This window comes from Brachypodium distachyon, chromosome 5 (genome assembly GCF_000005505.3).
Source record: "Brachypodium distachyon strain Bd21 chromosome 5, Brachypodium_distachyon_v3.0, whole genome shotgun sequence".
In the NCBI taxonomy this organism is placed as follows: domain Eukaryota; kingdom Viridiplantae; phylum Streptophyta; class Magnoliopsida; order Poales; family Poaceae; genus Brachypodium; species Brachypodium distachyon.
In genome coordinates this window covers 12,810,440-12,825,364 of record NC_016135.3, presented here as the reverse complement: position 1 = coordinate 12,825,364, position 14,925 = coordinate 12,810,440, and positions in this window count along the sequence as shown.

Here is a 14,925-nt window from a genome sequence, read left to right as displayed (position 1 = left end):
TACTTTAAAAATGACCCTCTTAAGGGAGATGATGATTTGTATATATGCAGCTTTTGTTGATAAGGATGTGGATGATGGTCTTGTTCCAAATGCAGTGAAAGAGGTGGCAAACAAATATGTGGAAAAGGGAAAAGGAAAAGAGAAAGATGTGAAGGGAAAGAAACCCAGTGCTACAGGATGAACCTGAAGAGTTGGAGCTGCCAGAATGTGAGGATGATGATGACAACATGAAGTTCAACTTCAAATCATTTACTGGAGTGGACATGGAAGAACCAAAGTTCCATGTTGCATAGATATTCTCAACCGTGAAGCAACTAAGGGAGGAAATATCAGAGTATAGCATACAAAACAGAGTTGCCATCAAGAAGGTCTGGAATGAAAAGAAGAGGGCAGAGGTGAAGTGTGCTGTCGGTTGTCCATGGCATCTATATGACACCAGATCCCAGAGTTCACTAGTCAAGAAGTACATCAATGAACATACATGCAACAAAGACTGGGTGATCAAAGCTTTCACTGCTGCATATCTTGCGATAATAGATATATGGAGGCATTTAGAGATGATGAGAAGATGGACATGAAAACATTTTCAACTCAAGTGCAAAAGGATTATAATCTGGCACCTAATAGGACAAAATTATCTAGGGCAAAGAGGGAAGCACTTAAGGTTGTATATGGGGATGAGCTCAAGAAGTACAATCTGTTATGGGACTATGCAAGGGAGCTGAGTATTGAAGTAACCCATACGACAACATGTTTTTACACCTAGTTAATGGAGCTTTCAACACTATGTACTTCTCCCTTGATGCTTGCAAGAGTGGGTTTTTGGACGGTGCAGACCCGTACTGTGCTTTGATGGATGTCACATTGTTCGACGAGATTTTGTACCGAAATTTCTCATAGCGAACTTAAAAAATGATAGTCATAGCACATAATCACATACATCACAAGTGCATGGAGCAGCACTATGTGCGTGTCCGTATGGATACATGTACTGTCTTTTGGTCCAAACACAAGCGGTGGGCTAATTAATCAAGCACCACATGCATGCGTAGCAGTATTATTAGTACGTGAGCTATTTTTGGGGTTCAGAACGCTGCATGCATGGCCCAGCTCGGCCCAACGATCACGTTGGCAAGGATCAGCGAGATCGGCAATCAATCACGAAATATCCGCGGTTTTGTGAAATTCTGCTGACCGCCTTCCCTTCTTGGAGATCCTACTTTCCATCACCTGCCTATAAATACAGGAACCATGACGAACCGGGGGAGAGAGGGGATGCGCCCCAGGCAGCGGCGGTGCACATGATAGAGACATGCATAGAAAAATATGTACAAGTAGAAAGGCCTAATTCTAGCCATGGAAGAAGAATTCCCAGATTCAGAGCATAGGTTCCGTGTTAGACACTAGTTACATAATTTCAATCAGATTCACAAGCTAGGGAGATGTCTTAAAGGATCAGCCGTGGGCTTGTGCTAGATCTAGTCATGTGCCGGCATTCAATAGAAACATGGACAATATGAAGTTGCTAAGTGTGGAAGCTCATGGATGGCTGGAAAAGATGGATCCAAGGTCATGGTCAAGGGCTTATTTTAATGATTTCTTTAAAAGTGACATCCTTCTGAACAATAACTGTGAAGTGTTTAACATGTACATTCTAGAGGCTAGGGAGCTTCCTATTCTAAGCATGATGGAGAAGATAACTAGCCAACTGATGAAGAGGATGTATGAGAAGCAGAAAGAGTGCTTGGAGAAATGGGCAGGGCTCATCTGCCCAAGATAATGGACAAGATGCAGAGAAATGTTGATTTTGCAAATATGTGTTTTGCATTCCTTGCTGGGCATGGAATATAGCAATTGAAAAGCAATGTCACTTATGTGGTTAACATGATAGAGAAGAGGTGTGACTATAGGAGATGGCAACTCACTGGCAGAGAATATGTTTGTGCAAGATCATAGGAATGCTATTCCTACTGGAAGGGTTACAACAATCACAAGGGAGTGCATGGCTACAACATCAGGGAGAGGAGGAAGAGGCAAAGGAGGGAGAGCTCCAGATCAAAATGGCATAGCTGCTGCTCTTGCTCCATCAAGAGGAATAGGCAGGACAGCTGACGATAATATCCCAGCCGGTTCATCGACGTTGACTAGGAGTACAACGTGCCGGGGGCATGTTCTACGCTCCAAGTCGACACGCGAAGAGTGACTTCAACTCTCCACCCTCATCAAGCGTCGAGTCTCGACATGATGAAATTTCAGGCATGTGTCCGTGGTTCGGTGAGATACAAGTAAGCAAAAGATCAAGGTAGCATATATTTTCACATAGAGCTAGTTCAATTCCTGCTCTAAATGAAGGGTTACATGCAAACATGCTAGCCTTCTCTCTATCTCTCTGTCCTATAGATACGCATGCTGCATGCATGTGTCTGCCATGCACTAATTTTTCTCCCTCAAGCTCGTATGGTAAGCACCTACTCGTACAGGCCAGCTCGACCAACATGGAGCGGCAAAAATCCATATAGGCAGGCTATACTAACTGTTGGTCCACAAGACCGATGCTAGGCAGACGTCAACGGTGTTAACCAAGTGATTAATGTCTCCACACTTCATAGGCAGCAACCGGTCCAGAAGATCGTCACGTATGCATCCACCAATGCGGTGTTATGTTTAAGGAGGCTGATGCCGGTGGCCAGCTACCACGCGCTTAACAGCGTCGTCACACACGCGAGGCGTGCGTCGAGGTTTCCTCATGCTAGCCGGAGGAGCTCGCCGACACGCCGCCAGTCGAGAACTCATCACTTTACATCACCGAAAGTTGACGTAGCCATAGTCGCGCATGTCCGGTGCGCTTCTACGCTGACACTCGCAGTCGTCGCCCGGAGGCCTTCCTGCTTGGAGGCACGGGAGGGTCAATACATACCGGAAGGTATCCTTTTCTAATCCCTTTTTCGAGGTAGGGAAGAACGAGGCCACGGCTGCTCACCAGTCCAAAGGCGCGTCTGATCCATCGATCACAGACAAGCGTGGGGGTTGATCACGTCAACGAGAAGCTGCTTCGAAAAGGCTGTCACGGCATGCAGAAGTGCAGCCTACCGCGTGCTGCACAGACCCTGCGGCTTAGACCTCACATCTGGCTCGTCAGCTTCGAGCGAGGGGTCCTGAGGCCTCCACCGAGAGCTATCGGTAGCTGGCTCGTATTCACGAGGCCGGTGCCGTCCTCATTGAGGCCATTCTCCATCCATCATCGCCATCGACAACCCCGGTGATTCGTGCCGCATCTATCGACATGGCTGGCCGTTTGCAGCCCCATCACATGCATAGGTAACGCGTGCATGTCCATATGGCCAGTCCAGGTTAGGACTCGCCGACGTTCTTTTCAAGTCCGGCGCGGAGCCAGACGGAAGGCAGTGCAGCCAGCTAGCGGCGACCAGAAGGACGCGCCCAAGGCTGGCTGAAATGCATGGCGACGCACGGCCAGCAGCACGACAGCGTGCGCCTGGCGCTGTGACGTGAAGCCATACGCCCACACCAAAAGATCCAGCGATGTACTGAAGAGTACTGAAGACATCCACAAGGACGCGTCATGTCTTTCTCTCGATGGTACATATCCGCTCTCTCTTTCTCATGTACCAGGTGCCGAGGAGAAGGGGCTCACGGTGGTTGGCGCCGTTATTCAGCGACACACACACGTCGATCGAAGTGGTCCATGTCTAGGGATGTGGGACCTCCCGCCCTGGCGTCAACGATTGTGTGCCGCTTAGGGTATGAATGGCGGCAATCTGCACGGAAACTGTGCGGGCTGAATGCGCGCGTTTTCCATGCTCATCTACACGCATCCGGCATGTAGGATGCTATGATGGCGACCGTCCATTCGCCTACACCAACATTAAGCTACATCACGTAAAGCTAGCAAGGACATGTCACATGGCTGTCACCTCCTCTGCTGGTGAGGACTAATGCTAGTAAACATATTTTTCTCTGCATGTCTCTTTTGCATCTTTCATATGGATCGGCTTCTCGAAGTGGTCAACCCGAACACGACGGAACCGGTGTGCACCATGTACGCACGCCAACGCAGGTCAGCTCGTCGACGCGTGGCCGACGCCACCTCTTTGCTGCTCACGCTCGCCTATGGAGGAGCCAACGACATGCCAGAGCTTGCAGATGGTAGCTCACGGCGGCATGAAGATCATCTCGGTCATGGGCCCGGCTCATCAGGCGGGTCACCGTTGGCCACGAGGCTAGATCATCTCGCTCGACGTTGGTAAGCCACATCTCTGACATGTCTCGGTGCTGGCTGTCCGCGGCCATGCCGCAAGCTAGCTACTCATGCATGCTCGTTGCCAGGGACGACACGCGGCTCGCCTGCAAGCATCCAGCTGCCGATGTGTCATTCTTGATGCCTGCTATGGAGAACAGGCTCCTTTGTTGCTATCTTTTTTGTCATGGCCAGGAATCCAGGACGTATGCATGTGAGGTGCATGCATGCACACATGCAAGAGATGCTTCAACATCCATGCACGTAACTGTGCATAGATGAAGCCAACGAAGCACATCGGCCTTCTCCAACTCTCCAAAGGATGACATCGACAGGGAGAACCGCGTCGCCACATGGTCCATCGACGCGTTCCTTGAATCGGGCTGCCCAGTAATACGGCTGCAGGTACCATGCTGGCTCGCATGTATTCTCCATGTTAGGACTCGCGTCCAAAGCTTGTCGGAGTATGCGAGCATGGACTCAAATGGTGCACTGCTCATTGCTCATGCCGCCGGCCGGCGATGACTGCCTTCGGTGCCTCGGCATTACCGTGGTCGAGGAGACATCCGTCGTCGGATCGAGTTGGCACGTGCACCATCATGTGTATATGGTGGCAGCCACCATCGCTGCTATACATGTGCCTTGACCTCGATGCTCGCCATACGGGTATGATTCCTCCTCACTGACATGCTCTGGGTGTTGTCAACTTTGACTCCACCTCGGATGCAGCACTCATGTCTGATATATCTTCATCAAGCGCAGGTTCCACAAGAAGAGCTATATCTAACATAGCCTTTACAATTGCATCTTTTTTTTAAATCAACATAACATGCATTGCATTATTTCACCTCTTTGCATAAAGTGGAAGTAATTCCATACACAAAAATAAGCCATCCGCATCACACCAGCTGATGACTAAAGATTATGCTGCCCCAGACTTGTCCAAAGGAGTAAACAAAGAAGCAAGAAAAACACACAAGATGGAGCGGCAACTGCGCCCACAACACATGACACGTACCAAGTGTGTGCATCCAAAGGATGTGGAGAAAAATACTTGGGATACTTATGCAGCACCAACAAGAATATTGAAGTAACATGCATGCATGAGGAACGAAAATGCATGAAGATTAAATTTATTACAGACATTGCAGAATCTTCATGCAAGAGACAGTATTAATTGTACTTCAACACAACCAAAAGTTTCAAACCACGGACGGATAGGATTGTAGGACTTAAAGTTTTCAAACGGCGAAGAAACGAAGAACCAGATAAAAAGAAAACTCCCCCTGAGTCAAATAAAACGCGAACCCCCCCCCCCCCCCCGACTCCTTCTCCCCCTTTGGCAAGACGCCAAAAAGGTTGAAGAATATTGGCTTGGATTAGATTCGCTGTCTTCAGGCTTTAGGACATCGGGGTAGTGCTTGGCGAGGAAATCTTAAAGCATGCCACTGGTCTTGTCTTCACGGGATATCAGCTTCTTGATCAGCACTTCATGATTCTTTAGAAGAGTTGCCTGCTTCTCAAGCAAAACTTGCCGATCGTCAATCTTTCGGGAGAGCTTCACTACCAGGTTCTTCAAAGAACCATCCATGCCGGAGCTGGTCTCAAACAGAGAATTAGATGGATGAAGTGATTTCTGCAGCTGTGGTTGCGACGGAACAGGCTGTGAAGACTCCTTTGACGGGCAGTCAGACACTGAGGTATGAGGAAGCACAGACGGCTCTGGGTCTTGAGGCTTCAACGAGAAGTACTTGTGCTGATGCTCCAACTCAAATCATTTCTCAGACAACTGCAAAATGATCTTCATGATCTGAGGTGCATAAGGCCACTACGCACACGGTCGGCAGAGGCATGAGTTATCGTCTGAAGAATGTAATCTCCAAAATCCTTCTTCTCACCCTTGAAGACTGCAAGCAGCAGATTGCGGTGAAGACCGGCAATTTCACTTGAGCCGCCTTGCTTGGGAGAGAGAGTGAAACGGAGAATGTCATTGAGGATTTTCACTTTAGGCTTCAACCCAGAAAGTCCTCCGAAGGCGCCTGAGAATCCTTCTTCATAAAGAATGGCGATGTCTTCATCTGAGGCAACCTGTTCTTCATGTATCTTGGGCTGGCCATCGAACTCAGCAAGACCAAAAAACTCTTTGAAGTGCCGGGAGGTGCAACTATGCTTATCACCATCAGTCATCCAGTAAATGTTGTAGCCTTTGGAGTTGTCTTCAAACTTACAGACCATCCTGCCAAATGTAGCATAGAACTGAAAAATCAGCTCGTCGTTCCAGTTCTGGCAGGTTTCAACAAACTTCAACAAATTCAGATCATTAAGCGCATTTGCTGCAGGCATGACACCACTCTGACGATTGTAAGCAAACCAATCATCATTAAGATACTTCATCTTTGCAAAGTGTGTCCTGGGCAGAAGAATCTGCGCATAATAATCCTGCTGCTCAAAAGACCAGAATCTCGGGTCTTCAGCTGATCTATCCTCTTTGTACTTCAGCCCATTGTTCGCCCTCACAAGGCGAAGCTCAGCGTTCTTAAGGGCCTTGAAGTATACTTTCTCACGGTTAGAGGAGACTGGTATCTTGGGCTTTGGAGACAGTAACCCCCAATTGTCCTCAGACATTGCTTGAGATCTCACGAGCATCCGCGAGAGTCTCCTGTCCTCACGAGCCTTTGCCACTTCAGATCGCTTCTTCTTTGGCGCAGTCTTCAACAGATCTTCCGGCAGACGGTCAATCTCCATCATATCATCAGACTCTTGCACGACTTCCTTTTCCTTTTCTTCCTTCTCTTCTTCATTCTTCTCTTCCTCCTCATCACTTGAGGAGCTTGGGTCGGACGGTTTGGACGGTGCGACATTCTTCATCACAAATTTCTTCACACGGACTTGCGGCGTTGGCACGGGGGCATCTGCATCAGTCTCTGGATCGCTGACGTTGAGGTCACGGGTGGCTTCAGCTCCGAAGTCACAAGTTCTTCCTTCTTCAGCAGAGGCATCCACAGACTCTGTCCGAGGCAACGAGCTGCTGGTGGGGGGTTCTTCAGGACGAGCGGGCTCTTCCTTATTCTGCCCCAGCACCTCATCTCCTTCTTCTTGCTGGGCGGTTTGCTCAGACAGTACTATTGGTGATGAAGCAGCTTGTTCCTGTTCCTCAAGGAGTGAACTAAGCTTAACATTGGATGTATCTGGCACATGGGTGTCAATAGCTTTCTTCTTCCGAGGATCTGCCACAGACGATGAAGTGGAGGGACTTCTTCCAGCAGGAACTTTGATTCTCAAACCAAACTCCTTGGCAGTCTTCTTCACTTCAGCAATCTCTGACGCGTGGCGAGTCATGGTGATCTTTTTCGGTAGGACTGGAGCTGGTAAATCTTTACTTTCTTCAGTGTCCGAGGGGGCTGCTGGGTCATTTCTGGCCTAGAGACCAATCTCACGATGGATCTCACGAGCGGCATCCCTCGTTTTCTCGTATTCAGTCTTCTCTCTGTCAACCTCTTCATTTCCGCCTTGTTCCTCAGGAGATTTCTCCTTGGCGGCTTTCTTCCTAGCATCGCTATTCGCTTTATCAGCCTTAATACTCTCGGCTGCTTGCTTCATTTGCTCAGCGAGCAGAGCCTTCTTCTTCTTCGCAAGCTCAGCCTGAGTCTTCAAAACGATTTCTTTTTCTTTCTTCAGGGCGATGAGGTCAGCCCTTTTTTTCTCCTCAGCTTCCTTCTCAGCTTTGTTCTGTTGCAATTCAGCAGCTTTCTTCTCTTCTTTCCTTTTCAAGGCAGCTTCTGCCTTCTCTTTCTCGACACGTTCTTTCTCAGCTCGTTCTTCTTCTTCTAACCTTCTGGCCACACGAAAACTTTGGTTCTGCTCCCATTCTTCAGCCTGAGCCTTGGCAACAATCAACCCTTCAACATGGCTCATGAGGTGATCTGGGAGCGATCCTTCCTCAAAGGCAACAAGAAGAACGGGGTCGATATGGATGACTTGAGGAGGATATGGAATCTCTCCAGAAGCCTGTATTAGCCAATGAACTAGGGTTTACAAGTTGCCGGGGGAGTCCCCGGGCGCTCTTTCCTTTCCTGCTAAGTGCTACTTGCTACTTCTGGGTTAAAACTAGTAAGAACCGAACCGTTTGACCGTTGGTGATGGTCCTCCTTTTATACTCAAGGGGATGCCACAGGTGCCTCGGTGCATGGGTGACAAGTGTTGAGCAAAGACCCTAGGCAGCTTGCCCTTGCTGTGCTGGCTTGCATGCACGGTACGTAGCGCTGCAACTAGGGTGGTACATGCCCTAGATTCACTGCGGGCCAGTCACTATGGGCTGACTGGACGGGGAATCACCTTTTTGTCGGAACATTAAATACTTGCTTGTGCCACACTCCTCACCCTGACCAACCCTGCGCACAGGGAGCCTGCCGGGAGGCCACGTGGCGTCAATGTTCTGTCTGCTGGGTACTGTCCCTGTTGTAAGTGCCTATGCCCGGGAACGCCCTCCCCGGCAAGTGACCTTCCCGGGGGGCGCCCAGGCGGGAATTCTCTCGTTGCCTTCCCGGGTAACCCCCGCAGCCCGGCTAGCCCTGCCGGGTTGGTGACTTGCCGGGCAGCTTGTGCGGTGTTGCCCAGGGTGCTATCCTTGCGGGGAGCAGGTGAGACGACCCACGCGTCAAGCAGCGGTGGTACCCCGGGTGCCACTGGTGCGACAGTAGCCCCCGGGCGTGGCCCGGCAACGCCTATTCCCGGGCGAAATCACCCGTGGTCGGTTGCCGGGCTACGCCCTTATCCGACGCGTGGGTCCCGAGTCGTTTCAGGTTCCCATTTATGCGTTACTCCAAGGACTCCGCCGTTACGAGCAGAGTAGTGGGGGCGAGATTTCCGCCCTAACCCCCCCCCCCCCCCTTAATCGTCGGTGGTTAAGGCCACATTCCGTATTCCTCCTCTTTAAGCGTAGTTATCCCCAGCGCACCCGTAGGGTGCGGATGCGACCGTTGCTCAGCGCCGGGGTACTATAAAACCCCACCGCTATGCTGAGGAGCAAACACTTAGCCCCCAGCCCTTCTTCCTCATCCCCATTCTTCCTCGCGCCCCTGAATCCTGCTAGTCTCGGCCCACATTCCCCATGGCGCCCACAGCCCCCAAGAGAGGGAAAGGCTCCAAGAGTTCTCCGGGCTGGTACCTCCGTACTCCCTCTTTCTCCACGCGCTCATGGCGGCGTACCAGCTCCGGGTTGCGCAGCTCCACCCCACCTCTCTCTTCCTTCTCGCCGTCTTCCAGTTCCTCTGCGAAGGGTTTGTCGGAGTGATGCCGTCAGTGGCATTATTCCGGCACTACTTCTACCCGCGCGTCGAGCAATCAGGCGCGATATCATCGGGGGTGGTATTCCGGGCCCGCGATAAGATGAAGTCGGAGTTCATCGTGCGGACGGAGAAGAAGATCAAGAAGGAGTGGCGCGCGGATTGGTGCTGGGTTCGGGTGGAGGAACTTGACGAGTTCATCTACGCGTCCACCGAGCTGTCGGTGAGCACAGTTGGCGGGACCACTATAGCCGCGACGCGGTGCTCCTCCCCATCGTCGAGAGGATCAAGGCCCTGCGACTAGCGGGGCTCACTGATCTTGATGTGGCATGCACCTACATCAGCCGGTGCATCGCGCCGCTGCAGCTACGGTCTCGCCCCGCATGGATGTATATGGGGCCCGGGGACACCACGCGCCTCCAAAGCGCGGGCATGACCCTGGATGTGATCCGCGCGTGGGTGAAGGGGATCACCGGCGAAAATGCCCCATTCATGGATCTGCCCCCGGGTGCTCCATCCCTCCACGCCGGCATCGCGGGACTGCACGACATCGTCAGCAGCTACCCGCCCTGCAACGAGTGGGGGCTGATGTCCGATTCCCCTGCTCGAGCCCCGCAAGCTCCGCCACCCGCAGCCCGTGGAAAGCGAGTGGCCGAGGAGAGCGAGGGGGAATCGGAGCTCCGCTGGCCTGACGTCGAGTCCTTTGGCGACGAGGCTGGCCGCGTTGTTGGGGCCCAGATGGCCCCCCCTGCAGCGGAGGAGGAGGAGGACGACGACGACGCACCTCTAGTGCGGATATCAAGGGCGCCAGCGGCTGCAGCCACCTCTGCAGCAGCCGCACGCGCCTTGGCGGCCTCCGCGGCAACCGGGGCGGCAGCGACTCCTCGAGGGTCCGCGGCCCCACCCAAGCGGGGAATTTTCCGGGGCTACTCGCTCAAGCTCAACCTCCCGAAGTAAGTTGACGCTTCCCCCGCACCCCCTTCTATCTACAAGTTTTACGCTTGCCTTAATTCCTTCACTTCCTTGTTGATGCCTCGCAGGGACAGCACTCCAGCCGGAGACGGAAGAGGGGGAGGACGGACACTGCACCCGCCGCGCCAAGCAAGAAGCCGCGCACCCGGGCCAGTGCCAGTGCCAATCAGACCGGCACGGGGACCAGTGGCGCCGCCACCATGCTTGCCGCCGACCCGATCCTAGTGGAGGAGGAGCCCACAACAGGTATAGGGCCCTCCCCTATTCCATTGCACATGCTCCTTCTGCACATTGGCCCATAACCGTGCCATTACCTTGTCTCGCAGGCAAAATCCAGCCCGCAGCGGACAGCCTGGCAACAGGAGTCGGGACAGAGGGGGACAAGGCTCCCTCACAAGCACGGCGGCCCCGCAAGGTACCCGTCCGGAGCTTCCTTGCGTTTGTCGCCGGGTACCCTAGCTAAGCTTGAAGTATTCATTTTGCTCTTTGTCGCAGGCCCTATTCCGCCCACAACAAGGGCGGACGCAGCGGTGATCGACCTCACCTCTGACGTTGTGGACGCAGGGTTGAGGGAGAAGCCGGAGGCGGCTCCTGCGCCAAGCTCCGCCGCGCTGGACACAACGGCGGCGACGCCCGCCGTCGCTACCGGGGCGGAGCTCAGCGGCGCGTCCCCGGCCTTGCAGGCCGGCAGCGCGGGTCCCGCAGTCGCCCAGCAGGAGACGACTCTTGTCGGGGGCGCGGCCCTCCCGCCAGACCCGCAACCCACGGGCACGGGTGCGGGGGAAGAAGCGGCAGGGGTGCAGCAGGTGGCTCCCCTGCAAGCGGACGATGCTCCCCCCGGCCAGACCATGGAGGCGGGGGCCTCGTCATCGTCCGCCGCCACCTCCAGCCCAGACATCGGCATACTTGCCGGGGCGACTTGGGACCAAATCACCTGCGACCCAAGCATTTACGACCAGGGGCACCAATTCCTCGACGCCATCAAGGAACAATAGCTGGAGTTCGTCACCTCGTTCAACAAGGTGAGGGAGCACCACGAGCTCGTGAAGAGCCAACTCGGCGAAGTGCGGCGAGACGTCGAGAGGGAGCGGCAAGAGCGCTCCCGGCTACAGGAGGAGACGCGCCTGTCTCGACAGGCCAGGGACGAGGCCGCAACACCGGTCGTCCCCGAGGCAGAGCTCCAACGGCAACTGGAGCCCCAAGACGCCGAGCACCAGAAAGCACTGGACTCGCTGGCCGCGGCGCAGGAGAGGGCCAACAAGGAGCACGAGGAGGTGCTTGCAATAGCTCAAGCTCGCCTCAACGAGAAGAGCAAGCTGGTCAGCAGCTACTCCTCCCAACTCCAGGCGCTACACACAAAGCTGGAGGAGCAGGCCAAGGCCGCGGAGGACAACGTGAGCAAGGCCGAGGAGATCGGGTGGCTCGCGGAACTCCTCCGCAAGGCCAAACACGCGGTGGCGCTGGCACGCGGCAACCACGACAAGTTGGCGGAGCAGCGGCGGAGGGAGACCGAGGAGCTGTACGAGATCGCCCAGGCCGTGCGCGAGCTGCTGCAGAGGTCGAGCTGCAGGCGAGAAGGTGGATGGCACGGACGTCAGCACCCTAATCCCATTCTTCTCCGACATGGTGGGAAAGCTTGGGGCGTTGGACGTGTGGATCTCCAAGTTCTGCGACGGGGAGATAGCGTCGTGCGCCAAGGAGATCGCCGAGACGATCCTCCCCCGGGTGCACTACCACCACCCCAACTTCCCCTTCAAGACGTTGCTGGATGCGTGGTCGGACAGCGAGGATGGTCCCACCCACTCCAGGGCAGTAAGCCGGTTCGTCAACGAAGTGGTGGATCGGATGCAGAGGAAGCCGGAGCCGGAGCCCCCAGCGGAAGCCCCCGGCAACCAGCCGTCTTAGTCCCCTGCCAGCTTTTATTTTTCCTTTTGCTTCCTGCAAGTGGCGCGCTTAGCGCCATTGAACAATTATCATTTTATTAGTCCATGTAATCATTCGCTACTCTTTTAGCAATTTTGCTTTCTGGTTCTACTTGGTACTTGTCCTTGAAATTGACTCGCGGGGTGGATCTTCCTGTCCTCGTGTGTTATGCTTTGTGTTGGCGGGGACTCGTTAGCTACCCACTTAACCAGACCAGGGACCCGGGACGGACCCGCAGTGCCAACCTGGGGCCAAGTAGCAGCGGCGAGCCACTCCGCTTGCGGGTTAGCTACTCCCAAGCACGCGCCCACATGGAGGACCTGCAAGCCGCATGAGGAGCACACGCCCCCCACAAACGTCCTTCTAACACTCCAGCCACACGCAAGACCCGACCCACACCAACGAGCCAGCATTGAGTACTAGAAAGCTAGGCGCCTAAGATAATGCACTTAGTTGTCTGTTCTCATGCCGAACGCATCAGTTATGCACTTGGAACGCCTGATGGAGGGGTGCGGCAGAGACACTATGGCAGTGCACCCACCGGTGCTGAGCACTGATAGCATGCACCACCACGGCAACCCTTGCCTTGGAACCACCTGCTGGAGGGATGCGGCAGGGGCACGGTGGCAGTGCACCCATCGGTGCGGAGCACGGATGGCATGCACCACCACTGTGTCTTTGCGGCCTCCCTCGCCTCTGTAGCCATCTCCTTAGCTTTGCTCCGAGTTGCTCCGTGGCCACCACGCCCTTTTGTAGGCACGGCGAAGAATCTTGCCGCCGCGCGCGCCGAGCTACCATGGCACACGTGGCGACACCCTCCTGCGGTAGGACCGTTGAAGCGGTCACCATCCTCCAGTGGCTCCCCGCTAGACAACACGGCCCGTGAGTACTCCACGAGCATCACAGTGTGCCCGATCCCTATCCTCATCCTGCATGTCAGATTCTCACCAAGCCCGAGATGCTGCAAAAAAAATTCAAAATGCACGAGAAAAGGGCACAACACAGACAGCCCTCCTGCCTCCCAGCCCCCGGGCATAGAAGTGTCGATAGCAAACTTGGGTGTCAGCACTCTTCCTTTCCCAAGATGCAGGTACTGCATGGTGCGTGTTGCGGGGATCCCGGCAACGGCACGACCCCGTGCCGGAGTGATCCGGCGACGGGATTTACGTTTTCGAGGCTCCGGCAGCACCTTGCTCATAGCCAAGGATGGAAAGAGCCTTCTATGCACTTAGAGCAGGAAACAGAAGAAAGAACATGCAAAAATCGAGACAACTTGAAATCCAGAGGAAAGCACTTATCTTTATTCATAAAAACTAGCGGATTACAATCGGGGGTTGCTCGGCTACACTAGTTCGAGAGGCATGCTGCAGCAGCATCACCCGTGGGTCAGGCTCCGCCGCTTCATGGGTAGAACTTGCGCAAGTGCTTAAGATTTCAACTGTTTTGCACCGGCAAGCCTTCTTCGGTTTCCAGCCGGACAGCCCCCGGCCTGGTCACCTGCACTACCCGGAAGGGGCCCTCCCATTTCGGAGCCAACTTGTTCCCGGCCTTCGTTCCTTGTAACCGGCGCAGGACAAGGTCTCCGACCTCGAGCTCCCGGGTACGGACCCGCCTGTCATAACAACGGCGGAGTCCCTGCTGATAGCATGCAGCTCGTACAGCAGCCCGGCATCGAAGTTCTTCGATGAAGTTAAGATTGTCAACCCTCTGCTCGTGTTGGCTATCGTTGCCGTACGCGCGTACCCGAGGGGATTCATGCTTGAGCTCGAGGGGCAGGACCGATTCTGCCCCGTAGACAAGGGCGAAAGGAGTTTCACCCGTTGCCAGGCTAGGTGTGGTGATTGACCACAGCACGGGCTGGAGTTCTTCGACCCAGTGCTTCCCGTGGCCTTTGAGCTTGTCAAAGGTTCTCGTCTTGAGCCCCCGCAGCACCTCTGCATTGGCTCGCTTCGCCTGTCCGTTGCTCCTCGGGTGAGCAACAGAAGCGAAGTGGATCTTGGTGCCCATGCCCTCGCAGTAGGCTTGGAACACGGCGCTTGTAAATTGTGTGCCATTGTCGGTGATGATGCCGTTAGGCACACCAAACCGGCACACAATGCCCTTGAAGAATTCGATGGCTGCCTGAGCGGTCACCTTACGCGTTGGCTCCACTTCCACCGACTTGGAGAACTTGTCGATGGCCAAAAGCAAGTACTCGTAGCCGCCAACCACTCTCGGCAACTTGCCGACGACGTCCAGCCCCCAGACCGTGAACGGCCAGGAGGATGGAATGACTTGCAGGGCTTGTGCCGGCTGGTTATTCTTCTTTGCATGGAACTGGCATGCCTCGCACGTCTTGACTAGTTGCTCGGCATCGGCTAGCGCTGTAGGCCAGTAGAAGCCGTGCCGGAAAGCCTTGCCGGCTAGAGCCCGGGAGGCCACATGGTTCGAGATTGTGCCCCGGTGTATGTCTTCTAGAAGTGTGCGCCCTTCATCTTAGGGCACGCAGAG